Raw genomic sequence first — 26,702 nt, 5'->3', positions numbered from 1 at the left:
CACCATCTCTACTGCACGTTGCTAGAACCAGACCATTTTTAAAATTAATTTTTAATAATGTGTAATAATCTGAGTGGCCCTGGTCTGTGTGCAGAATTAGAATTCCTCTGATAGAAAAAGAAATATTTGTGCAGAGTTTTATGAGCAGAGTTGACCTGAGGCTTCCCGAGGCTGGTGCAGAAATTGCCGCCCAGGCGGCTGTTAACCCTTCCCTGCTCCGGCAGCCTTCGGCTCGACTTCCCCAGGCTCGGCCAGAGCATCCAGCCGCTGCAGTTTTATTAGATGACGCAGACTGCGGGAAGAGCCTCCTAGATATTAAGAGAAGCTCTGAAATTGAACCTGGGCTTTATTTAAAAATGCCCAGAGACCGTGAGGTCACAGGTCAACCCTGACATCCCAACAGGCACAGAACCTCACCTGCGGCAGAGACCAAAAGCCGGTGTGCTGGCTCTCTGCTCCGAATGCAGGAGACCAGGAGCCGGTGGTTGGTTGCACCTGTGCCCGGCCCTGGAGACGTCCGTCTGGGGCCTGTCACTGGGGACAAGGGGGAGGGGGTCCTTGTAATGGGGGTCATTACAGCATCAGGCATGAGGTTGGGGGTCCCACCTCTTCTGAGACAGGTCCGGATCACAGGTGTTCATGAGGGTTAGGAAGAAGGCTTATGGTCCCCTGAAATAAACAGCAGCAGGAACCCGGCCGCTGTCAGTGGCGTGTTAATCTCTGAGACCTTTCTGTCCAGGGGAACATCTTGCCCTAGTGATGGGCTGACACCCATCTTCCTGCCCTCGTTCTGATCGTAATTATGCTTTGATGACTTCCAGTGACTCCAAAACACTGAAGGTTTGGCTTCAAAGCTATTCTTCTTAAAAACCAGGTTGAAAATAGATTCGTTTCCAGCCCCCATTCCCTAAGGGGAAAACCAGACCCAAAACCGCAGCTATGAAGTTTTGAAGGAGCTGCTGAGGCGATTTGTTCTCTCCCGTCAGTCCTGTAACCAAGGTCCCTCTGGGCTGCAGCATCCTTTCCTGGCGTGAACTATTTCAATATGACAATCGTGGAACAGTGTTTGGGTTATTAAACAGAACACACGGCTTGCTGAAAGTCTGAAACAAAAGTGAACCCTTAAGTGACCTTTGAAAGCATCTGCTGATTTTTAATCTGCGTTTTGGAGCAGATCCTATAAAAATTTTTGCTAACCAACAATTTAAAGTGATTCCAATTTATCTTGTTGGCCCACAATGACCAGCTATTTTAAATCAGTGGCTGTTTTTCATCAGACATAAGCACACGTCACTGTGGAACCTGGGGGGCCTGCTTATTTCAGCAGGGAGACGCCCTGAGCTCAGCCCACTGTTCTGAGCACCTGAGACAGCCCCGCACCCACCTCTGGGAGCCCTGCCAGGCACACGCGGGGACCCCCAGCGTCCTGGAGCCACACGGAGGGCCCCCTCACACGCCCAGCCCCTCAGAAGCGTAAACTGCAGGCCGACCTTCAGCAGGGCTGTGGCTCCAGCCTCCTGGTGCCCACCCCCCGATGCTCGTCCTGGACACGGCTCCCCCAGGCCAGGCCTTGAACTTGCTGGAGTGGCAGGACTTTGGGAGCACCGTGACGTGTGGGAACACCAGGCCCTGCCATCCACCAGCCTCTAGCTGGGGAGAGAAACGGTGATGAAGCATTTCACACTGCACATAACCCCACGCACGACCTCCCCTGCTGTTGTCTGCAAGACTCGGGAGTTCTCAGTGGTAGCGAGGTCTCGCTTCTCCTGTGACCACCACAAAGTCCCAGCAGGGCAGTGGGAGCCCAAGCTGGTCCGGGGGCCGCGCGTCCCACGCAGAGGCCTCTCAGGAGCCCCCCTGGGGTCCCTGCATCCTGACGCCGCCTCCCAGCGCATCCGTGCGGCTGGGCTCTCATCCCGGCACCTGAACCAGCGTTCTCACAAACTCTGCTCTCTGCCTCCCTCGGGGGACTGTTGGATACCGCCTCCCTTGATGGTCCACCGGCCCTGGCAGAGACCTCAGCTGGGGTTCCAGCCCAGGCTGCCCTCCGGGGAAAGCCTTCATTCCCTGCCTGTGACCCCTTGTCGGTCTCCAGCTCCACAGACTGGGCCGAGCCTGGGGAGGGGCCGGGCAGCGTCTGGGGGACAGTGTGTAGTGGGGACACCCCGGTTCGGGGGCGGGAAGGCAGCACAGTGGCCTGGCCGCTGAGAACAGCACAGCCAGAGCACCAACACGGACACAGCGACGTCACCTCCCAGAGCCCCTTCCCTCCCCTCCCCAGGCTCCCTGCCCCACCACCCAGCAGCACCAGAGCTGGTGGGTGGGAGGTTCTCTGCGAGGGCCAGTGGGCCTTCTCGGGGGAGGTACCAGACAGCACGCCGCAGGAGGCAGCGAGGAGGGTTATGAGAGGTCAGGCAGGTGGTTGTGCCGCCATGGACCCCCCGGCTGAAGGCAAGGGAGGGTGGTCCCCAGGAGATGGAGGAGCACGGGAGAGCCACGTGGCCCCTGACCGCAGCCAGCCTGGACAGCCCTGCTGGGAGCAGTGAAGACTGGCCTCTCTCTCCTCCGCCCTCCAGTCTCTCCTGACTCCTTACTGGCCAAACCCCATGGGAAGCAGCCTCCCGAAGCTCCAGGCAGGTGCAGAGCATGGGAGAGGGCAGGCAAGTGGAAAACAGCTGCCCTGGGGACCTTTCTCCCCCAACTGGCGGAGAGAGACACCAGGAATGACGAAATGTGAGGAAGTGCAAGAGATTGTTAGTCGCTCTGTTGTGTCCAACTCTTTGCGACCCCATGGACTTTAGCCTGCCAGGCTCCTCCGTCCATGGGTTTCTCCAGGCCAGAATACTGGAGTGGGTAACTGTTTCCTTTTTGGGGATCTTCCCAACCCGGGGATTGAACCTGGGCCTCCTGCACTGTGGGCAGATTCTTTACCATCTAGCCACTGGGGAAGAACAGCCAGGCATACTTTCCTTTACCGAACTTCCAAACTTGATGCAGTCTTTGAAATGTCTGCTTAAAAGGTTTTATGACCACCCAAAGCTTATTTTTTAGCTAAAACATACTACAGTCAAGGGGCCTGCCGCGAGGGGGCAGAGCCACCATATGTGAACAGCACTGGGCTCCAATGTGGGGACCCAAGCCAGGCACATGGGTCTCACGGACCCACATCCGAACCCAGATTTGTCCTCCCAGAGACCTCTGTGCCCCTGGAAACGATCTGTGTCTCAGTCTGCACACCGTCTAAAGTGAAGCCAAAATCCCACAGAAACAAGGGGCCCCATATCCTTTCTTGGAGCAAGGAGCTCGTCAGGAATGAAGAGCATTGGATTGAAAAATGATTACTTTAAATCACCTCCCCTCCACCTCCATGAGCTAAATCTACACGCCCTACCAGAGACTCACGGGATAAAACTGAAGCAGAGCGCCCGTTGCCAGGACCTTTTCTGTTCCGGCTTCCGTTGCTGTTTCCGCGTCACCAGCACTGAGTGTCTGAGGCTCTGCTCTGGGTCAGACATGTTGTCAGGGCGCCAGCCGGCAGGCGTCTCGGCAGCAGCGGAAGAGCTGACCTCCAGGACTCGGCACACCCATGTGCCCGGCTCCCGATTTATGCATCTCCCGTGTGAGTAGCAGCAACACCTGTGGCCTGGAGAAGATGAAGTGAATGCACCAGGTACAGTCTGACAAAACTAACACTTCAAAAAGACTGATAGCTGGAGGCAAAAAATGTTAGCAGAACCCAAATCTTCTGATTTTTACCCCATGCATCTAATAATATTAACTCTCCTTTATAATATATAAAGTGTTGTATACTTCATTTAAGTGCAAATAAGTAATTATTTAATTTAAAAAAAATCAAAGAGACACAAATCTTCATGCCAGAAGAGGGACCCAAGAGACTATCGACTTTCTTTTATTTGTAGAAGGTTTGAACATTGTAAATTTACTTACACAGTCCCAATAAACCTAAATTGTTAAGAAAAAAGGAAAAGGAAATGGCTTTCTATAGATGTGAAAGCAAATTTAAGTGTATATTTTACCTTTCAAGAATGTGACATTTCCAAGTAGAACTTACATATTATAAAATATTTAATACTTAAATACTAACTTTTCCAAAAACTTCCACTATCAACCTTTCTTATTTATGATAAGAAACAACTTTCCTTAAAGAAACAACAGTGAAGCCTTAAGCTGAAAATTAAAGGGCCATCAGTGGAGTTAGGCCAGGGATGGCTGACTCAGAAGTTCCTTCTAGCTGCGTGCAGAGTGTGATTTAACAAGGGAACGATGGCAACGTGCATCTAAATCCAATGAGTTTCTACCCCTCTCACCACCTGCAGTGTTGGTTTTGCCACTTTGGAGTCTTTCTGACCGGGAATCAGGCGGGAAAATTCCAGATTCTGAGGGCCAGTGAGGAGAGCGTGCTCTTGCAGGTTACGTTGGGGTCAGGTCTGGGGACTTTTATTTTTTTTATTTTTTATTTAAATTTAATTAATTTAATTTTTTATCATTTATTTTTATTAGTTGGAGGCTAATTACTTTACAATATTGTAGTGGTTTTTGCCATACATTGACATGAATCAGCCATGGATTTACATGTGTTCCCCATCCCGATCCCCCCTCCCGCCTCCCTCCCCATCCCATCCCTCTGGGTCTTCCCAGTGCACCAGCCCTGAGCACTTGTCTCATGCATCCAACCTGGGCTGGTGATCTGTTTCACCCTTGATAGTATAATTGTTTCAGTGCTGTTCTCTCAGAACATCCCACCCTCGCCTTCTCCCACAGAGTCGAAAAGTCTGTTCTGTACATCTGTGTCTCTTTTTCTGTTTTGCATATAGGGTTATCGTTACCATCTTTCTAAATTCCATATATATGTGTTAGTATGCTGTAATGTTCTTTATCTTTCTGGCTTACTTCACTCTGTATAATGGGCTCCAGTTTCATCCATCTCATTAGAACTGATTCAAATGAATTCTTTTTAACCACTGAGTAATATTCCATGGTGTATATGTACCACAGCTTCCTTATCCATTCATCTGCTGATGGGCATCTAGGTTGCTTCCATGTCCTGGCTGTTATAAACAGTGCTGCGATGAACATTGGGGTGCACATGTCTCTTTCAGATCTGGTTTCCTCGGTGTGTATGCCCAGGAGTGGGATTGCTGGGTCATATGCGGTTCTATTTCCAGTTTTTTAAGGAATCTCCACACTGTTCTCCATAGGGCTGTACTAGTTTGCATTCCCACCAACAGTGTAAGAGGGTTCCCTTTTCTCCACACCCTCTCCAGCATTTATTGCTTGTAGACTTTTGGATAGCAGCCATCCTGACTGGCGTGTAATGGTACCTCATTGTGGTTTTGATTTGCATTTCTCTGATAATGAGTGATGTTGAGCATCTTTTCATGTGTTTGTTAGCCATCTGTATGTCTTCTTTGGAGAAATGTCTGTTTGATTCTTTGGCCCATTTTTTGATTTGGTCGTTTATTTTTCTGAAATTGAGCTGCAGGAGTTTCTTGTATATTTTTGAGATTAATCCTTTGTCTGTTGCTTCGTTTGCTATTATTTTCTCCCAATCTGAAGGCTGTCTTTTCACCTTGCGTATAGTTTCCTTTGTTGTGCAAAAGTTTTTAAGTTTAATTAGGTCCCATTTGTTTATTTTTGCTTTTATTTCCAATATTCTGGGAGGTGGGTCATAGAGGATCCTGCTGTGATTTATGTCGGAGAGTGTTTTGCCTATGTTCTCCTCTAGGAGTTTTATAGTTTCTGGTCTTACATTTAAATCTTTAATCTATTTTGAGTTTATTTTTGTGTATGGTGTTAGAAAGTGTTCTAGTTTCATTCTTTTACAAGTGGTTGACCAGTTTTCCCAGCACCACTTGTTAAAGAGGTTGTCTTTTTTCCACTGGGGACTTTTAACCAGTGTTTCTAAGTGGGGCAATCGGGTTCCTCCAGAAATATTCTCCATCACTGCCTGTCGTAATAGTGGACCAGAAACGAAGGGAACACACCTCGCTCCAGGCTCCTCCCAGTGGCCGAGTGACCTGCAGAGGAGATGCGGGTGCAGAGAAGACACCCAGCAGCTGGGTGACCTCTGTCGCCGGGGGAGCAGGCGCCCAGCGGTGGGAAACAGAGACACCTGCTGGCCGGCTGCCCCCTGGGCCCCGCTCCCGGCTCCTTGGCCCCGCAGACGGGCTGTTCTGAGCTGTCCCCAGGCTGGGATGGGAGCGTGGCATCCTGCAGACTCCCACGCACACAGGCTGCTCTGAAATCCGCAGGACAGAGAGAGTTCCCCCAAACTTCCGCTCGGGGAGTCCAGCGCGTCCCTGGGGACCAGCAGACAGCGGCCACCGAGCAATGGCCTGGATCCCGCCGGCTCTTGCTGTTTCTGTGCGTGCGCATCTCCTCCACGGAGGAACCGTGGCCACGGGGCACCCCCGTGTCTGCAGAGTTGCTTCGTGAGCGCGGAGGCCGGGCCAGGCTCTGCGGCTCCGGGGGAGGGGGTGAAACGCCACCCCCAGGGGTGCGGGCAGGGGGCTGAAGTCCACACTCTCCAGGGACGCGGCTGTGCCTCCAGCCCCTCCGTCGGTCCGCTCCGCACCACCCAGGGCCCCCCGGCATGGCAGGGGTGGCCTTGCAGCCTCCCTGGCTTCCCGCTGATGCCATCCCCCTTCCGAGTCACAGCACCAACAGCTCCCAGAGTGAAGCTACTTGGAAGCGCGGGGTCTGGGCGCTGGCCAAGGCCTGGGCGGTGTTTCACTGACTCGTCACGCAGATACAGCTCCCCTCCTCCCAGGCTGCAAGCCCATCTGAGGAGCTGCAGCGCTCTGCCTCCCGACCCTGGGGTCACTGCATGGGGTGCTCTTGGCATCTGTGTTGGCCGAGCCCGCTGGAGGGCTGCGGTCAGGAGGGTGAGGGCTGATGTGCCCTCCCCGACTCCACCGGGCCTGGGAGCCCGGGTCCCTCCACCACGGCCGCTGCCCAGCCAAGTGGAGAGAGAGAGCGCCTCTTCCCGGTCCCTCGGGAAGGGGTTCAAATATTCTCAGTGCTCAGCCCGCCTCTCCACAGAAGTCCCGAGGCTCCGGGCTACCCTGGCCCGGGGCTCACAGCCGGCAGCCCCAGCTGGCCCCAGGCCTGGCGTGCGTGCCACCCCCATGCCGGTGTCCCTTCTCAGGGCTCGGCCGGAGCAGGGCCGCCTGCTCGGGTCTAATTGTTGAAATGTGTGCTTCATCCACGTGAAACAATGGCTCCCAGAGAAAATAAAACACCCTACGGAGGTGCTGAGTTGTGAAAAGAGTGCCCGTTTGGGAGACTGGTTTCCTGAATAGACTTGTTAAAGACCATGGCTGATGGATGCAGAGTGGGCGGTGGGGGGGTGGGGGGCAGGCGGTAGTGGCCGAGCTGGCCGGGACCCTCCCGAGCTGGACCAGGGGCCGGGCTCCTCAGGAGGAGGACCCGAAGCCGGCCAGGCCCCCTCCTCTGTTTTTATTTTTTTTCCATTTCTGCCATGCAAAGATAATCAGGTTTATGTAAAGTGTGTGTGCTCTTTTGACAGCCCGCGGTATCTCATTAATTCAATCACACCAAACAGCATTGTTCCCAAAGTGTTTGAAATGCGATGGGGACCCTGCCTTTCTAGTCCTGTCAATCACTGTTAACATTTTTCTTGCAGTTGCCATGGCTGGGGCCAGAGTTCATGAAAACAGAGAATAAGAGCCAACAAAACAAGAATAAAGACTTATTTGAGATACTCTTTTTAAAGGACATCTAGCATCCACAGAACATGGGAAGTGAATGTAGACAGGTCTGGACGCTGTGCTCGCCGAGAGGAAAGAGGGTGGAAAGAATTTGAAAACCAAATAGGCCTCTAAAAACTTGACCCAGGAGTCTCTGGGAAAAACCCGATGAATTGCCCCCTCGTAGAACAATGTTCATTCTTTCGCGTGTTCTTCAGAGGGACAAGGCCTCATATATTATAACACATGCCACCGGGGTCTTTACACTGTTGTAAGCGGCTCAGCCGACAGAATGCGGATCGCGGACGCCGAGGGAGTGCACGGCCGCGCCGCGGTCCTGGCCTGCTCCTCGCCAAAAACAAGCACTGGGAAAATTCTCCCGCACAGATGCCCACAAAGCCGGCTGCAGACGGGCCAGGTCGCACGGCCAGGTCACATGACTCACTTAGAAGAAAGGGCGGCCCACAGTCACCCGGAGACACTGTTGAATTCCCACTTCATCTGCGTGGGTGTGCCCGCACCCGCTGGGGCTATCTCTGTGATGCCACGTGGGTTGGGCAGGGACGGGATGTCCACGCTGGAGGCGCTGAGGGGGGCCCCAGCCACAGCGCCTGCATCTGGGGCTCCCAGTGGAAGCCCCCCGCACCGCCCCCTGGAGAGACGCGCCCGGGAGGGAGGGGTCCCGCCATGGGGGTGCGGCCCCCGGCCCCTCCTGTCTGCCGGCCTCATGGCTCCGCTTGGGAAGAACAGGCAGCATGTCGGAGGCCAGGCTGAATCTGACACGGCCAATGTCACCCTGTTCAAGTCCGTCTCTCCTCTCTGGCCCACAGGCGGCTTATGCCCCAAACTTGGGAGGAGCCGTCTGTCCAGTCCAGGTCCTGCGGGCTGAAGGGCGGCTTGTCCCCGGGTCTGCCCGGCCCCCGCCCCTGGGCCCCCTGCACAGCCCCGAGCTGGGCTCCAGAGAGTCACGCCTGTGGTCACTGCTCAGGACCCAGATCCCGGGGTCCCTCCCACCACTCGGAACGTGAGACAGCGACAGGGCTCAGCCTTCTCCTCCATCCCCACGGCCAGCACCCCGCCAAGGCTTCCTCCTACCATGACTGGGCGCAGGCATGAGACTCCTCGGAGCTCCCTGCCAGCCCCTCACGGCCCCCACAGACCCTCCTCCACCTTCCTGGTGTCACAACACGTCCCCCTGGGCTCCAGACCTCCAGGCGCCCAGAATCCTGGGTCCCCTCATGCCCGTAGACACCCCTGCCTCTCAGGTGGCATCTTCCAGAGTCTCCCCCCTCCCCTGAACCACCAGCCCCTCTGGGCCTTTCCAGCCCCGTCTCCCTGCACCTGCAGAGCCACACCAGGGACCAGCCGCCCAGCTTCCCGCTCCGGGAGGCTCTTTCTAGACCCGGGCCTCTGTCCTGTGGCTCCCTGTCTTGCGCGTGTGTTGCCGGCAGGGGAACATCCGCTCCCAGGGCTCGCGTCCATCTCAGGCCCGGACCAGAAGCAGCAGGCGGGCCCAGCGCCCCCGCCCTGTCCTCTCCTCCTATGCCCGCGGCTCCCTGGGCAGGCCCCTGGGTGGGATGTCGGCAGTGTCCCCGGGGGGTGTCACAGACAGGCTGGGGGTGCCGTCAGCCCAGCAGCCCCTGGGGCGCCCGCCGAGGGGCAGGGTCTGCACAGGACAAGCCCACCCCCGGGGTTGGTGGAGACAGGTCTCGGGCTGCCCCCGGCCGCTTTCCCTGCCCTCACTACCATGCAGTCTGCTCAGCTGCACCAAATCCCGACTTGGAGCTGGGCCAGGCACCCACAGCCACATAAAGTGTGCTTGTGCAAAGGAATAGAAAGCCACAGCCACCTCGGGCTCACGGCAAGCCAAGTCTCCTCTCCAAGCCGAGGAAGCGCGGCTTTAAAGTGATGGGTCACCCGCCCTGTCTGGGTCATTGTGCGCGGCGTTGCAGTGACAGGCTCGCATCCAGAGCGCGTGCGTCTGTTCCCACTACGAACCTTTCACTCCCTTTCCTGGGTGCACACTCAGGGTCCAGGAATGGTTCCCACAGCGTGCACCTGGAAATGTGGTTTCATCAGTCAGCTTCGCACTTGCTGACACTGGGTTCCTGAGAGAGTGTTGGGAACACATGGGACCTTGGCACTGCCTTGGATTTTGCTCACCTGGGGCACCTGTCTCACCTGGGGTCTCTGGCCTGCTCCCCTGACACCCGTCACATCTGTGCTGCTTCATAATTGCCCAGACATTTGTCTTTCTTTTTTTTTTTCCTGTTCAACAGTTCTGAAAAAAAGAATACTAACTCAGCTAATTCGAGACTTATTTTTTACCAACTTCATCATTCTCATCGTATTGAAGCTTGCCTGGCTCACTTTTTAATCAAATGGTTTATTAGCCTAATTCCAAAGGTTCATGTTCCCCCTCTGGCGTTAACACGCTGTGCTTTTTTTAAAGAACCTATATTTCTCCCTTTGTATTTTAGGGCTACTTATCCCAGCCTCTCGGTCTGATGTGCTTGTGGTTAATCACGTCCTTCAGCTCTGACGGCCACCCCCGCCGCCTCCCCACCCCATGCTGGGTTTGACCACTCCTGACACCCGCTTTGCATCCTGTCTCTTCCTCCGTTTTTCTCCATTTCCTGTGACAAGGGAAGAAAGGGAAGGTGTCAATGGCTCCGGACTGCACATGAGCTCAGATGTTTAACACTAGGTCTTGCAATGCTTGTAATGTAAAAGCACATCAATTAAGACTTAAAACGATAGCGTGTGTGAAAGGGGCTATATCTATAGCGCGTGTGAAAGGGGCTATATCTAAGCCTACATTCTGTCTATGGAAAGCAGCTTTCCCAAGGTTATGCCGTGTGTCAGGACCTCATGTTTTCCTGGTGAAGCCTCTGCCTGTGGGTTCTCAGCTCTCTCCTCTTGTCTACTAAACCCCGATCCCATGAACCTTTCAAGTCTGAGACATTTGAAAATAAAATCAGGGAACTGGTCTAGACATATTTCCCACTTTGAGCACTCTACTGATGGAAGCTGCACTTCTGTGAAACACATCTAGAAGAGGGAGCGTGATTTATTCAGCGTGTTGGCCTTACTGATTGATGTTAACCTTAGGCCTGTTTCTTAAGTACCCTCCCCCACTCCAGGTGCCCTGATCCGGCTGCCCAGGTGATCCCAGTGCAAGGACACCCACTGGGCACCCAGCTGCACCCTGAGGGTGTGCAGACCAGAGCCAGGCTGTCCCGCCCCCCTCCTGCCTCCTCGGGGCAGTAGGGGTGGAATCCCATCCGGTTTGCAGCCAGAAGCAGGGCCGTCCTGTGGGCACTGCGTGCTTCCTGCACAGATGCGTCATCAGAGAGTTGGGAGCCAAGGTCACTGAATGCCTGATGGTGGAAAAAAGAAAGGCTCCTGCCATCGCAGACCCACGTGTCACACACCTGACACTCTCAGGCATCCACACGAGCTATTTCATTTGAGTTGAAATCAACCACTGGTCATTTCTAAAGACATGAGCTAGTAAATGGTTTAAAGTAAATCAAAATGTTCCAGGCTGTACTTGTGATCACAAGCATAATGTCAGAAAAACAGCAGGGTTCTAAGTCTATTCAAAACAACAACAACAACAAAAATCTGCCAAGGAAAGAGTTTTTAAATGAGGGGGAAATTCCATAAAGGTCCCGACAGTGTTCTGTTTGTACATCGTTCGTACAAAGTGTCCTGACCATTCATTCCAGATCCCTCTCTGTCTAGGGATCCGACACATCATGTCAGTTTCTGCTGGGAAGAGAGAACTGGGAGGCATGGGCGGTGGGCACAGGGCCTCCTCATTCTGACCGGGATGGGGGCCCGGGGTCACCCCCGGGCCATCCCCAGGCCATCAATGCAGCCAGCTCCCCAAGTGAGGGAGGCAGAGCCCAAGGAACCCAGTGATTCCTCTTGGTTTTCAGGGTAAATGTGAGTTGACATCTGATCTCTGATCTCTGCTTCCTCCTGTTGCCAACCTGAAAGAATTAGAAGACATTAGGCCTGAAATTAATGGAAATGAAATCTCACCTACGAAAAATGAACACATAGTCCAGATACGAGAAGGAACTTCAAGAATGCTCCTAATCAGCAAAACCTCCAGACCCTGGTCTCTACTAAGTAGAATTTCTAAAAACATGATGGCGAACCTAAGTTTCCTCATCATTTCCCAAAGAAGTATGTGAAATAAAGGAATCAATGCCAGTAAGTGGGATTTTCAGAATTCTGCTTAAACTCTTAAGAGGCTGGAAAATAGTTTTCACATACTTCCAAGAATTTGAGACAAGCTTCCCAGGTGGCACTAGAGGTAAAGAACCTGCCTGCCAATGCAGGAGACGCAAGAGATGAGGGTTCGATCCCTGGGTTGGGAAGACCCCCTGGAGAAGGAAATGGCAGCCCAGTCTAGTATTCTTGCCTGGAGAATCTCAAGGACAGAGCAGCCTGGCGGGCTACAGTCCATGGGGTTGCCAAGAGTCGGACACGACCAAAGAGATAGCATGCATGCACACCTTGATGCATAAGTGGTCCCCAACACAGGTGACTGATCCAGAGGAGAGCCGGCTCTCCCCAGGGCTTTCCAGACTCTGAGTCTCTCGCAGTCTTCACGTCCTGCAGCCCATGACAGGTGGCGACCGGCTTATGACACGGGTGTTATTTCCTGCCGTATGTGATTCCCGGTTGCAGGCGCCCTCGTTGGTCTCTGCACAGGTGTGCGTGTGTCTCTGGGGCTCAGTCACCCCCAGCATGTCCGGTCACTGCCCCCCCCACCAGGAAGGCCGCCTCCTTACACACCCCTTGAGCACACTCTCAGCCCTGGAAATCCTCAGGGCTGCACGCCTGTGTTCAGCGTTGGATCTGCGTTGTGACATAGTTGATATTTACCATGGGATGAGGTTCTCTCTAACGACGCTCACAGATTCCCCAAGGGCATCTCTTGTGTCTCAGAAAGGACCCTCAGAGGAAGGGGAACAAACAGGGCCTCTGGTGGGCGAACCAGCTCCTTTATGCCCTGACTCTGGGGGCTTGATTCCAGCAGGAACACGCGGAAAGGCTTCCGCCCATGAGAACAGGCAGGCGTGGTGCAGAGCGGGGGAGAAGCAGGTTTGGATTAGCAAGCAAAACTGTGTCCTGCTTTAAGAGCCCTTGATTCCAGTCGACTGTGTCGGATTGTTCAAAACGCAAACATTGTGTGTGACTATTCATTTTTGTCACCTGCTCTTGATTAATCCCATTCTAAATGGCGTCCGCGGACCCTGAAATCTCATACTACTTAATTAAATTAGTGACACAGTTGTCTCCCCGTTTCCCTATCAAAGGGCTGTGCTCGGGAGAAATAAAACCTTTGTTCCCCGCCACTCCGCATAATTTACACCCTCTTCTCCCCTTTTCTTACCCAGCTCCTGGCTCAGATGCTAAATTGTAGCTGGTAATAGGGAGCTATTAGGTTTACTGAAGCATGTCAGAGGAGCAGGCGGTGCTGGCCCCGCTGAAGGGCACGGGAGCCCAAGCAGCAGCGGGGTCAGGAGTCCTGACCGAGGGCAGAGGGGGCTGCGGACCCCGAGTCACACCTTCTGGACCGAAACGTGGGGCCTCGGCGGATGGAGGGGAGGAGAGAGCTGCTGCTGAACGGGCGCGAAGGGAGAGCAGGGCCCAGCACCCCACGCCAGCCCTCCACGCTCGCAGCCTCGGGGGCAGAGGTACCCCGGAGGCGCTCCCGTGGCTGACCCTACGCAGGCGCGTCGGCCTGAAGTCACCCAGGTTAATAAGTAATCAGCATCAACCGTTTAAGTGAACAATGGAGTTATGTTTTTCAACAGACAATTCTTGATGCCTAGGATTACCAACCTCAGGGCTTCACCGTATCCACACCCCGCTCTGTGTCCCTGTCTGGATAACACTGGCCTTGAGTTCTCTTGGTGTTACCACTGCTGATGCTCGCGTTTTGAAGGCAGGAGGCGTCTGACACGCGCAGAAAACCCAGTCTCACATCTGAACTTGCTCAGTAGTTTCAGTCATGTCCGACTCTCACGGACTGTAGCCCGTCAGGCTTCTCTGTCCATAGGGATTCTCCCTGCAAGAATACTGGAGTGGGTTGCTGTGCCCTCCTCCAGGGGATCTTCCTGCCCTGGGGATTGAACCCGTACCTCCTAGGTCCTCCTGCATTGGCAGGGGGGCTATTTACCACCAGCGCCACCTGGGAAGCCGGGACTTGCCCCTGTGCCATCATCCAGCCCAAAGGAAGATGCATGCAAGCCTGTGAACACTGACCGTTTCAGAAGATGTGCACGTCCGGGGGCCCCGGGAGAAGGCCATGGGTTCCTCTCTGACCAGCCCCTGGCTGACCTTGGTCCTCCTGTCCCCCAAGAGGAGGACACGTTCCCCACGGGGTGGCAGGGACCTTAACATCCTCTTGGCTTCAGGGCTTGGTTTTGGCCTTGGAAGCTCACCCGGTTCGTATGAGGAGGCCCCGGGGACCAGCGCTGACGTTTGGGTGGGCTGTAGGTGCTCTCCCTTGGTTTTATTCAGCGCCTCGGTTGTCCTGAACCCCTGGCGCCTGGCCACGTGTGACGCAGGCGTGCACACACCTGGGCCGCCTGAGGACTTGGTTCCCTCCTCGTGAATCAACAGCCAAGGGTGAGAGTCCAACCGAACCAACCAGGGCAGCAAAGCGAAACTGTACACGTTAATGGAAACGTAGAAAGGGTGGGGAGGAGTGTGAGCTCTATTTTCAAGGCAGGTGAATGAACTTAGGTGCCTAAGCCCAGACCCACAGTAGCAGCAGATGGAGCCCCTCCGAGCTGTCAGCCATGGAGTGGCGTGGGAATCCTCACCACATCAGACCGGCAGGCGGCCGGGCAGATTCTCACATGATCCATCCCCCCCGGGAAGAACTCCACGATCAGTTTCGTCATCATATGATGTGCTCTCATGCTAATGATAAAGGATGACTGATCACATGGCCAGGGGGTCATTACAGGTGGACTATCTGGCAAGTGATGATGACAAATAGATTTTATTTGGGGAATCACGTGAGAAATATACCACACGAACTCATGCTCATTACAAATGTCAAAACTTCCAGGCTCATTACTTCAAAGCACAAATGCAATCTACAAAAAGGGACCCAGTAGGGTGCTTGTGGATTTAAATATGTACGAGGGGAAAGTGGGTGTCCCAGAACGTGGACCGGGTCCCTTAGAACAAGTAAAGCTCGGGAAGAGAATGGGGTGAGATGCTGCCGGGGCTGGCCCAGCAAAATGAGGAGGGGCGATTCCTGGAGCCACACACAGCCCACACACAGGACCCAGGGCGGCCTGCCCGGGGGACAGCCCCCAGGAGATCTGGGAAAACAGCGGCCTCGTCAGAGATAAGAAGGGAAATCAAGTCTAAAATTAAATGCCGTGTTCTAGCGGTGCTTGTGCTCAGTCGTGTCCGACACTTTGCGACCCCACGGACTGTAGCCCGCCAGGCTCCTCTCTGCATGGGATGCTCCAGGCAGGAACACTGGAGTGGGTTGCCACGCCCTCCTCCAGGGGATCTTCCCGACCCGGGGATCAAACCTGCGTCTCCTGCTTTGGCGGGCGGGTTCTGGACCACTAGCGCCACCAGGGAAGCCCCTGCATCAAGCGCAGGGCTCAGAGGGCATTTCCTCATCTGTCCTGGCCTCCTCACCCCGCCCTGCACCTCGACTGTGAAGGAGCTCTCACCAGCTGACCTGCCCGCCTCCTGCAGTCACTGCCGCTCTGTCCCTGGACCTGACCTCTGAATCCAGAGTTAAATCCAGTCCTTTTTTTTTTTAATCTCAAATAAGAAATACATTCACTTATTAAAATTGATTTTGTTAATGTATTTGCATTCGTTTTAAAATATTCACTTTGCCAACTTGAGTCTTTAGTAGCTTCACTTGTTTACTTTTGGCTGCGCTGGATCTTTGCTGCCTTGCTGGCCTCTCTTTACTTGGGGTGTGAGGACTTCTCATCACGGCTCCTCTTGTTTGCGAGCACGGGCTACAGGCACATGAGCTCCAGCGGTTGTGGCTCCTCCCTCCTCCCAGCGGTTTTAACCTCCTCCTCTGGCGCCCAGTCCCTCCTCAAATCACTGTGACGTCTGATAATTCAGCGACCTTAGTGCTCCACTGGGAGTGACACTGGAAAGTCCCCACAGGCCCATCAAGACGACCTTCAATAGCCCCTAAAGCTTACCTGATGTTCTATGTCAACTATGGTTCATAGTTGACGTGGTTCAATAAAACGGGAAAAATCTTTTGAAGTAAAAACATTTTAACTGATACCCCCCTGAAAATAGCAATCAACTCCATGTTCAGTCCCTTAAATCCAATATCATTTTACAAAGTCGTTTCACTGATGCTGTTCCTCAAGGATATCATGAGAAGCTTCCTTGCATATCTTTGCCAGTTAAGACCCAGTGTTTGGCACAAGGCTCTCTAGCAATCCTACCGAGAAAGAATTCACCTTTTTAGCACAGCTTCTCATTCAGTCCTCACTCCTTCTACGGCTGACACCTGGCTCATTGTAACTTCTTCCACAGCATCTGATTGGTTGTGCACTAATCATTATCACGTGTCCACTGGGCTCCTGTGTCCACTCTCTGCAAAATCCCCATCGCTGGCCATTTCCAAAGCGTCAGTGCTGCAAGACCCCATGATTGATCAGAGAATATGCTGGAAGCCATGATCCTCAGAATTGTTTACACGCTTCGGTCTGTTCAAGCTACTGCAACAAGCACCACAGATAGGGGCAGGGAGTGGGAGGCGGGCTTAGACAACAGCATCTGCCCCCGGAGCTCTGGAGGCTGGGAGCCCCGGGGCGAGCGGTGGGCACATGTGGGGTCTGGCTGCAGATGGCCACCTCCTCGTCGCACCCTCACGGGGCAGAGAGGGCTCTCTGATTATCTTTCCTTCTTCTAAGGATACGAATCTCATAGGTGGGCCCCACTCTCACAACCTCATCTGAATCTCATGGCGTCCCAAAAGCCCCCTCCTAACACCTTCTCACCGGGGGTTAAGGCCTCAGTGAATCGAGGGCAAGGGGAAAACGTCCAGTCCACAACAGCAATAGCGTGACTGCGCTTCCATCACAGAGCTGGGAAACAAGGTGGAGAAGTGGATTTCTGTGTTGACAAATTAATGGAATTAAAAGAAGCCGTTCACTGGCTCAGTCATGTCCCGTTCTTTGCAACCCCATGGACTCCAGCGCACCAGGATTCTCGACCCTTCACCATCCCCCAGAGTTTGCTCAAACTCAGGTCCACTGAGTCAACAACACCATCCAACCATCTCATCCTCTGTTGCCCCCTTCTCTTCCTGCCCTCAGTCTTTCCCAGCATCAGGGTCTTTTCCAATGAGTCAGTTCTTTGCATCAGGTGGCCAAAGTATTGAAGCTTCAGCTTCAGCATCAGTCCTTCCAGTGAATATTCAGGGCTGATTTCCTTTAAGATTGAAGAACAGCCTAGAAATAACTAAGAAATCAGAGGAGAGAAAACTGCAGACCCAAAATAGACAGAATAGAAAACCTCCTAAATGTAAGAGTTCTCCCCAAGAATCACCTGCCTTAAAATAAAAACAGAAAAATAAACCAGTAAGGAAATGGAAAACTAAAGAGCTTGAGAACAAGTCAGAGCTTGGATTGTGGGTGAGAAGATGAAGCCAGGACCCTGGCAGAGCAAGGGCCAGAAAGAGAACGGGCGCCAGAAGACTTCTGGAAGTTCAAGGAAGGAAGACAACTCAGGCTTAAAGACCCATCAAAGACCAGACTTTGGCACTCCTCAGTGAAGTCTGATTGCCAAGAATAAATGAAAAATGTGAAAGTGTTTAAAGATGCAAAGGGGGAGAAACCCAACTATTTGATTATCCACAAAGAAACAGAAATAATATGGGTGTGACATTCTGCCACAGTACCACTGAATTTAAGAAGACACTGGTGTGATGTCATAAGTGCCCTGACAACGGAGAGTACATCATGCAAAAGGCCAGGCTGGATGAAGCACAAGCCGGAATCAAGATTGGCAGGAGAGATTTCAATAGCCTCAGATATGCAGATGACACCACACTTATGGCAGCAAAGAGGAACTAAAGAGCCTCTTGATGAAGGTGAAAGAGGAGTGAAGAAGCTGACTTAAAACTCAACATTCAAAAAGCTAAGATCATTGGGTCCAGTCCCATAATTTCATGGCAAATAGATGGGAGGAAAAATGGAAACAGTGACAGACTTTATTTTCTTGGGCTCCAAAATCACTGTGGTTGGTAACTACAGCCATGAAATTAAAAGACACTTGCTCCTTAGAAGAAAAGCTATGACAAATATAGCATATTAAAAGGCAGAGACATCATTTTGCAGACAAAGGTCCATATAGTCAAAGCTATGGTTTTTCCAGTAGTCATGTACAGTTGTGAAAGTTGGACCATAAACAAGCCTGAGCATCGAAGAATCAATGCTTTCAAACTGTGGTGCTCGAGAAGACTTCTGAGAGAAGGTAAAACCAGCCAATTCTAAAGGAAATCAACACTGAATGTTCATTGGAAGGACTGATGCTGAAGCTGAAGCTCTAGTACTTTGGCCCTCTGATTCAAAGATCTGACTCACTGGAAAAGACCCTGATGCTGGGAAAGATTGAAGGCAAGAGGAGAAGGGGACGACAGAGGACGAGATGGTTGGATGGCTTCAGTGACTCAATGGACATGCATTTGAGCAAGTTCCGGGAGATGATGAGGGACAGGGAAGCCTGGCATGCTGCAGTCCATGGGGTCACAAAGAGCTGGACAAAGCTGAGCAACTGAACAACAATATCTAAATCTGACCTCTCTATCCTCATCTATTTCATCTATATCTGTTTATGTATTATATATATATACACACATATGTATATTTACATGTCATCTATGTCATCTATAATCTATGTCCATATCTAAATCTAATCTAGATCTATGTCCACATCTATCAATGTTAATATTGTTCACTAACAATCCTTCAAGCCAGGCTTCAACAGCATATGAACTGAGAACTTCCAGATGTTCACGCTGGATTTAGAAAAGACAGAGGAACCAGAGATCAAATTGCCAACAGCTGATGGATCGTAGAAAAAGCAACGGAATTCCAGAAAAACATCTACCTCTGCTTCACTGACTACACTGAAGACTTTGACTGTGTTGATCACAACAAACTGTGGAAAATTCTTAAAGAGTTGGGAATACTAGACCACCTTACACCTATCAACGCTTGTATACAATCTAAACCTAGATCATTTACTTCTACATCTACATATATATATATATATATATATATATATACACATAATCTATATATTCTACATCAAATCTAACCTGTGTGTGTGCCCACATCCCCATCCGTATATACATGTAAATGTACATGTAGTTCTACATCTACATGGAGCACACAAACACATCTGTATTTTTCTAGGCTTTCTTAAGATACTTGATGTTCTAGTTAACAAACGATTTTGTGCCTTGGAATAAAATCCCTTTGGGATTCCTGTTAGGATCTGTAGCAGAATGGTGGACAGCCAGCCGGGTGGGCAGACGCTGCGTGTGCCTCAGTCAGCACACCGTGTGCGTCCCGCCGCCCTCCCACTGCGGCCAGGATCGGGCTAGCCCCGTTTGCGGGCTGTGGCCGCATGGCACCATGGTGGCAGGCGCCCTACAGGCACAGGCTCACGCAGTGCTGAGCACAGGCATCCCCGGCCTCCTGACATCCTGATTCCTCATCCATGAGGCTAGGAGGTCCGCGCTTCCTCCCAGTATGGCTGTGATGAACAAAAGTGTAAGGGGCTCAGGATGCTAGCACAGAGGAGATGATGCCATCAGCGCCCCTTCAGCAGACCCAGCCACCCCACAGAGATAGGTGCCTGCAGCCTCCGCCAGCCCTGGACTGGGCTCCTCTGCCCTCAGAGCTGCAGACAGGGCCAGTGAGGACCCCTTCTGGCATCTCTCTTGTGGGAGTGGGCTCTGTGGCCTGGGTGCATAGGGATGATGCTTCCCCTGTCCCCAAATCCCCTCCCCAGGCTGCACATGAGAAGAGGCTCCCTTGAGACCAGCCATCACCTAACTCCCTAAAGATGCTGGAGATAGGGAACCAGGGGCCCCAAGACCCACAGACCCTTGTCTGCCTCTGACGGGCTGAGTCAAGCTCCAGAGCTGAGGAGCCCGGGTCTCAGGCAAGCTGGGGTTAGGAGTGGGTCCTCAGGTTCAGCAAGGGCCAGGCAGGGCTCTGAAACCCGTGCTGGAGGACGGGGAACCATTTTGTCTCTAAAACAGAAAGGAGGTTGTGTTAGTCACTCAGTCGACTTCAACACTGCAACCCCGTGGACTTTAGCCTGCCAGGCTCCTCTGTCCATGGGATTCTCCAGACAAGAATGCTGGAGTGGGTAGCCATTCACTTCTCCAGGGGATCTTCCTGACCCAAGGACTGAACCCAGGTCTCCCGAATTCTGGGCAGATTCTTAATCACCTGAGCCACCACCAGGGAAGCCGTGCAGAAAGGAGGCAGGAAACCCCCAAGAGACTAAGCAGAGTCCATTTACTCATAAAAAGGCAAAGTGCTGTGATAGGACTCAGATTCACAACTGAACGCTGTGAAGGGAAGTTTAAAAAGCCACATCTAATGTGACTTAATAAGGCTGCCTCTCCCACTCAGTGGGAAAATGGGACACAGACAGAAGTGCGGTTTTTATTTAAATACCTTCCAGTGAGTGACGACGTGGGTCATCCATCTTCTGGGGACAAGGAGCCAGGGCAGGGAACACTGGTGTTGAGTGGGCACAGGGCTATGAGCAGGGGACCTGACATGACAGATCTGGGAAGGACAGGTAGGTGACCGTGGGAAAGCTCACCACCCCCAGCCTTGAGGAGGGGACACAGTCGGCGACTAGGTGTGCGTCACTCTGACGACGTTAGAGCGACAGGACACACAGGAGAGAGGCCCTCAGCGCTATGATGCCCGTCTCTGCCCTCGAAGTCGTCACAGTCCAAGGACTCTGATGATGTCTCAAGCTGCAGGGCGGAGCAGGATTTCAGCTGCGCGGTAGGTTAAGAATGAAGAGGCTGGACCTGAGTGAGTCCTGGCTGTGCTCCCCGGGGTCAGGCCCCAGGATCCGGGCACCTGCTAGGTCAGTGCTGAGCCTGTGAGGCTGTGATGCCTAATACCTAAACCGTTACCATGGGAACAGGATGCTGGTGTTGATGAAATCACCAAGCAAGCCTCAAGTAGCAGATGCAGGTCAGCTCTTGTGACACATTGCATTCTGGGAGGATCTCTCTCTTCCTCTCAAGCCCACCTGTCTTGAAACGTGTGCATCTGTTGGCAGCTCAACCTGTCTGCAAATGGCCAAATACAGCATTGCCAGGTGGTAAAGTTCCCGCCTACCAGGGCAGGAGACATAAAAGTCACGGGTTCGATCCCTGGGTCGGGAATATCCCCTGGAGGAGGGAATGGCGACCCACTCCAGTACTCTTGCCTGGAGAATCCCCATGGACGGAGGATCTGGAGGGCTACAGCCCAAGGGTCGCAAAGAGTCAGACTGAAGCTGCTTAGCATGCGCCCGCACACAGGGTCAAAGGCTCACTGGACACTTGTGTGGCCTGAGTTAGGATTTAAAATATCAGAGAACTTGTGACCATAGTCATGGGGCCTTGACGCTTTTAGACCAAGATCTCGTCTTCTAGTCCAGTAAGATTCCAGGTTTGTAGGAAGGGAGACGCTGGGGTCTGCTTACCCACCGAGCTCATCAAGGACATGCCGGCTGGCAGGTGAGACAGCAGGAGCCTCAGTGGAGGCGCGGCTAGGGTGGACAAGGTCTGGTTCATCCCCCCAGGCAGGCGTCCATCTCAATGGCCTCGAGAGGAGCCCCTGCCCCGCCCTACTCAGAACACTCAACGCCAAAGGCGCTGGGCACCGAGGCCGCACTACACACGTGCTGCAAACCAATCAAGTAATGTTCAGCAGGGATAAATGTCAAGTGTGACTGAGGCTTAAAAAGCCAGCTTCAGGATCGCAGGGAGGTAGTGACCTAGATTAGCAGCAATTCAGTGAAAAAGTTCAGTGTTTTTCAACTACAAGCTTTATAAAATGTAATATGATCAGAAATGCTTGCAGCCCTTCAAAACCACATGGACTCGATTCCATGGAGAGAGCTCACAGATGGAGAGGTGACAGGAGCTGGCTGTGGGGTGGGCCTGAGCCTGGGGCAGCCAGCAGGCCGGGCGTCCGGGGGCAGCCAGGAAGGACAGCTCACTTCACCAGGCTCTCCCAGCCCCCTGACCCTGTGGGGCCAGAGAACCTGGGCAAATGGGGAGCTGCGAGGAAGGATAGAGCACCACCTTCTCAGCCTCAGCCAGCCTCCGAGGAGGAGGTGGCCAGGACTGACCAGTGGTCCAGCTCAGCAGGGTAGAGCCAGGTGGGGAGGCTGCATCCTGGGCAGTTCTGGTCACAAAGATGGGGACAGATGTGGCTGGTGGGACAGGAAGACCTCCAGCACCTCCCAAAAGTGTTGGGGACCCTGGACAAGGACTAGAATCCTTCCTGAGTGCATGTCAAGCCATAACAGAATTTCACCTTTGACTTTATTTAGGACTTCCCTGGTGGCTCAGATGGTAAAGTGTCTGCCTACAATTTGGGAGACCCGGGTTCAATCTATGGGTCAGGAAGATCTCCTGGAGAAGGAAATGGCAACCTACTCCAGTATTCTTGCCTGAAAAATCCCATGGACGATGGAGCCTGGTAGACTACAGTCCATGGTGTTGCAAAGAGTCGGACACGACTGAGCAACTTCACTTATGGGCTATTGAGGGCTCCGAAGAACCCCCTCCTCCTGAGTTTACAGTGTTCAGAAAATTGCACCCAGAGAAAACTGCCAAGGAGCTTGTTAGCTCCTGGGGGGTCTCCCTGGGCCCCTCTCAGGCACTCTTCCCCTTGCCCTGGAACACACCTCATCACCAGCCTGAGGAATGGTTCTTCCTATAATGAATATGTTTATCAACCCAGGCCTCAGAGTGCGGGGTGGTGATTGAGTGCAGACCGGAGCGTGACATGCTATGAGAGCGGGAATAACCTTCACGACACAAGTCCTGCAGGCTCCCGGAGCCCCAGGTACTGCCTCAGACCCGTCCTGCCGGGTGTCCAATAAATCAAAGTCCTCTCGTGCAATCGCCTCTTCCGATGTGAGCACCTTGGTGGTGTTTCATTTCACAAATTCTCAGATCCACCAGAGGATTAAGAGACAGTGATTGATTCTTAACCGGAGCCCATCAACCTCAGTTAAAATTTCATCATATTCACATTAATTAAAGTGCTTCATTATCCGTTTTCTTTTGCACACCGTGAGTCGGCACCTCCGGGCTTTGGGAAAGCAAACCTGTTTGAAATGCAGCCCTGGCTCAAAGCATTTTCACCACCGGGGAGATGATTGCAAAATATTCAATAGGGAGTATTAGAAGAGGGTGCAGAGATAGATTCCCCAAAATAAAAACTCACTAGGCAGGGTCTGGGCATGTCCCTGGAGTGAAGCAGTGGGGGGGTTGTAGCACAGAACATTTAAACCACAAATTTTTCAGACTAATTTTTTAGGAAGTATCAGAAAAGCCTCAATTTACTGAAAAGATAATATTATATGCTGTGTTTAGTCACTCAGCTGTGTCTGACTCTTTGGGACCCCGTGAACTGTAGCCCACCAGGCTCCTCTGTCCATGGGATTCTCCAGGCAAGAATACTGGAGTGGGTTGCCTGCCATGCCCTCCTCCAGGGGATCTTCCCAACCCAGGGGTCAAACCCAGGTCTCCTGCATTGCAGGTGGATTCTTTACCGGCTCAGTTCTTTACCAACTCAGTTCTTTACTGACCGAGCCACCAGGGAAGCCCAGAAATACAGAAAAGCCTCAATTTACTGAAACGATTATATTATACTGTAGGGCTAAGAAAACTGGGTCAGGATGTATCTAAACTTACCTACAGTTTCTAATCTATGGCACTACATGTCATTCCTACATGCCTGCTATTCCTTTATAGAAGTGTGGAACGGAGACTTGGGAGGGAAAACTAGGGGGTATTAGAAAAACACAGTGTGTTTCTTGGATTTCTACAACTTCTATGTTGGATTTAAAGAAAATGAGGGAAACAAAGATCAAGCTAGTTTTTTTTTCAGTTGCTGAGTCATGTCAGACTCTGCGACCCCATGGACTGCAATATGCCAGTCTTCCCTGCCCTTCACCGTCTCCCAGAGTTTGCTTTATTACTATGCAATATATACTATATATTCTGACTGGATTCTTCCCTCACCATGATGGCACTCCATAATAGAAATTCAAATAGACAAAAGTGATAATTCAGTGCTCTAGATGCTATTAGAAAAAATTCTTAGAAGTACTATGGATTGTTGCACAAACTGTCACATCTCAAGGTCAATAATTTTATCTCAAGATAGGATGGTGAAACAATTCCTAAAATGGTTCTCATGTAATCACTAAACTGTATTCAATAACTGACCAGCTCTGACTGTACCTGAACATTGCAATTTTTGCCTGACAGGCACAATAATTATAATAACCTAAGCTTATCTTCTGTACTATTGACCTCACTAACCAGAAGAAGTAATTGGAACATAACTCAATAATTGTCATAAGGAAGCACTAAACTGGACAGAAAATGGCTCTACTCCTCCTTACAAGATGCAGAAATATAGACAATATTCTTCTCCAATTTTGAAAATGGTGAAGAAATTCTGTCACAGCAGAAGTAAGAAGAAAAACTATAAAACTGAAATAAGCCCAAATTTTGGCAGGAACAACTTTAAGGTAGCTATAGCCTGACACCGACTTGGAAAGACAGTAATGAGAAATAGAAACGGGCTCGACCGCCACCTCTGAGACTCCAAAATTTGATGTATCAACATTGGCAATTCCTGTATGCCTTGTCATGCCAATAAAATGATTGAAATTGAAATTCACTCCACTCTGGTGCTGGTGGAATCACTTCTATCTGTGAATCTAAAGGTAGAATTAGAAGCAGTAGGGGCTCTGTGTAACTAGTTCTGTCTACAGGAGGAAGTCATTTCTTAGATCTGAAATCAAGGGTTTGTTCACTCTTCTTGATGACTGGATTAACTTGGCACCCGGCTTACAGAGTTCTCATCTTCTCCCCTGGACGGAAGCGCACGTCATTCAACTGTTCCTCTGAAGATGGTAATAAAGGTTGAATATTGAGGCCAGGAAGAAGAGCTTTTCAGAAATAAGTTCATGCTGGTATTGGGAGTGCTGATACTGAAGGTGGTGATGTTAATGATGATGGTGGTAAAGGTGGTGATGATAAGATGTGGTCACAGCGGCAGCGATGTTGTTGATGGTGATGGTGATGGTGTGTGTGGCAGTGACGGCAGTAATCACAGAGGAGACGATGACAGAGGTGGTGATGGTGATGACGGTGGCGATGTGATAAAGGTGGTGATGATGGTGGAGATGATTTGGGTTATGCTGTTGACTTTAACTGTGATGATGGATACGATGAGGTGCGGTGACGGTGATGATAATGGTGATAATGATAAAGGTAGTATTGACAGTGATGGGATGGTTGTGGTAATGATGCTGAAGGTGGTGATGATTTTGATGATAAGGTGATGGTGATGGTGGTGGTGATGGTAAAGGCAGTGATGATGCTGATGTGATGGTGGTGATGATTAGATCATGATGATGGTGGTGATGATACGGAGTGATGCTGTCAGTTATGTTGCTGATTATAATGGTGATGGTGATAGTTAAGGGATGGTGATGGTGATGGTGGTGATGATGCAGTGGTTATGTTGACGATGGTGGTGGAGATGTCAGTGGTAGTGACAGTGGTGGAGATAAAGATGACAGTGGTGATGGCGATGGTGGTGTTTGTGGTGGTGATGGTGGTGGTGATGTTGGCTATGTTGTTGATGATGACAGCAATCATGATGGTGGTGGTTGAAAGGTCGGGTATGTTGAGACATGCCCTGGAAAAGTGCCGCAAGGCAAATTCTGGAGGCTGGCTAAACTTCCGGAGACCGAGCCCCTGCAGCCTGGTCCAATCATGTACCAACACAGAGCCCTCGGACACTGACCACCGCTGTAGCCCACGTTTTCTTCCTTATATGAAAAGACCTGGCTTGGACGCCGGCCCTGGCTATAAAACCCCTCCGCACCCCCTCATACCTCGCAGACTCCCTTTGTCTCCTCACTCACCCGCCCCCGGGAGTTCTGCCCGAGAGCAACCGCTTAATAAAGGCCTTCATCAATGGTCCTTAGAGGTGGCTTTTTCCTCCCACGGCGTTTTCTAACATCTGGCGCCCCAATGTGGGGCTCGAGGTGAGGGCCCCCAGCACTCACCGTTGAGGCCCCCTCGAGCTCCACCGCCGCGGAAGCCTCGGACCCAGACGGCTGACCAACCCCCTGGATGGCAGGATATGGAGTAAGTCCCTCCGGCTTTGAAGCCTGCCCTCCCTGGCGACCACCTCCTAGGGCCCCGTAACAGGTGTGCACTTACTGGGCCCTCCCAGTCACCAGCTGGTGGGGAGACGTCCCCAGCGGCTGAGTAGACCTCCGTCTTCGGCCTCCAGCTTTGGCCTTTCTGGTCACCAACTGGTAGGGAGACATCCCCAGCGGCTGAGTAGACCTCCGGCTTCAGCCTCCGGCTTCAGCCTTTCCGGGTCCCTGCGGTCGTGAGGAAGAAGTTCCCTGCGACTACACGGACCTCCGGCTCCCCTTGACTCATCCGAAGACGTTCGGACAGCGGGGGTTGCCTCCACGCCCCGTGGTCGCCATGGGATCGACAGCCTCCAAACCCGATCCCCAATACTCCACCCCCTTAGAGTGCCTGCTGGCTAACCTGCGGACTCTAAGACTAAAGGGAGATATCCGCCCCAAGTAGCTCACTTTTCTGTGTTCACAGGCCTGGCCTCAGTATTCCCT

At 52.1% G+C, this 26,702-nt stretch overlaps 1 long non-coding RNA gene across 3 annotated transcripts in view; it reads right to left on the bottom strand.

Annotated features, from left to right (window-relative positions):
- Positions 1-544: 544 nt before the first annotated feature.
- The window catches only part of LOC122454443, a 27,997-nt gene continuing 1,839 nt past the window's right edge, over positions 545-26,702 (bottom strand). The window contains exons 2-5 of one of the 3 annotated variants that reach the window (XR_006273408.1): positions 26,278-26,444; positions 13,596-13,821; positions 3,403-3,643; positions 545-1,650 (exon numbers count right to left, since the gene is read on the bottom strand). This is a non-coding gene — a long non-coding RNA (uncharacterized LOC122454443). The remainder of the gene's footprint in view (positions 1,651-3,402; positions 3,644-13,595; positions 13,822-26,277; positions 26,445-26,702) is intronic. The other 2 variants (XR_006273406.1, XR_006273407.1) reach the window with 2 other exon arrangements.

Source organism: Cervus canadensis, chromosome 16 (assembly GCF_019320065.1).
Source record: "Cervus canadensis isolate Bull #8, Minnesota chromosome 16, ASM1932006v1, whole genome shotgun sequence".
Lineage (NCBI taxonomy): Eukaryota > Metazoa > Chordata > Mammalia > Artiodactyla > Cervidae > Cervus > Cervus canadensis.
This window is presented reverse-complemented; position numbering and strand designations above follow the sequence as displayed.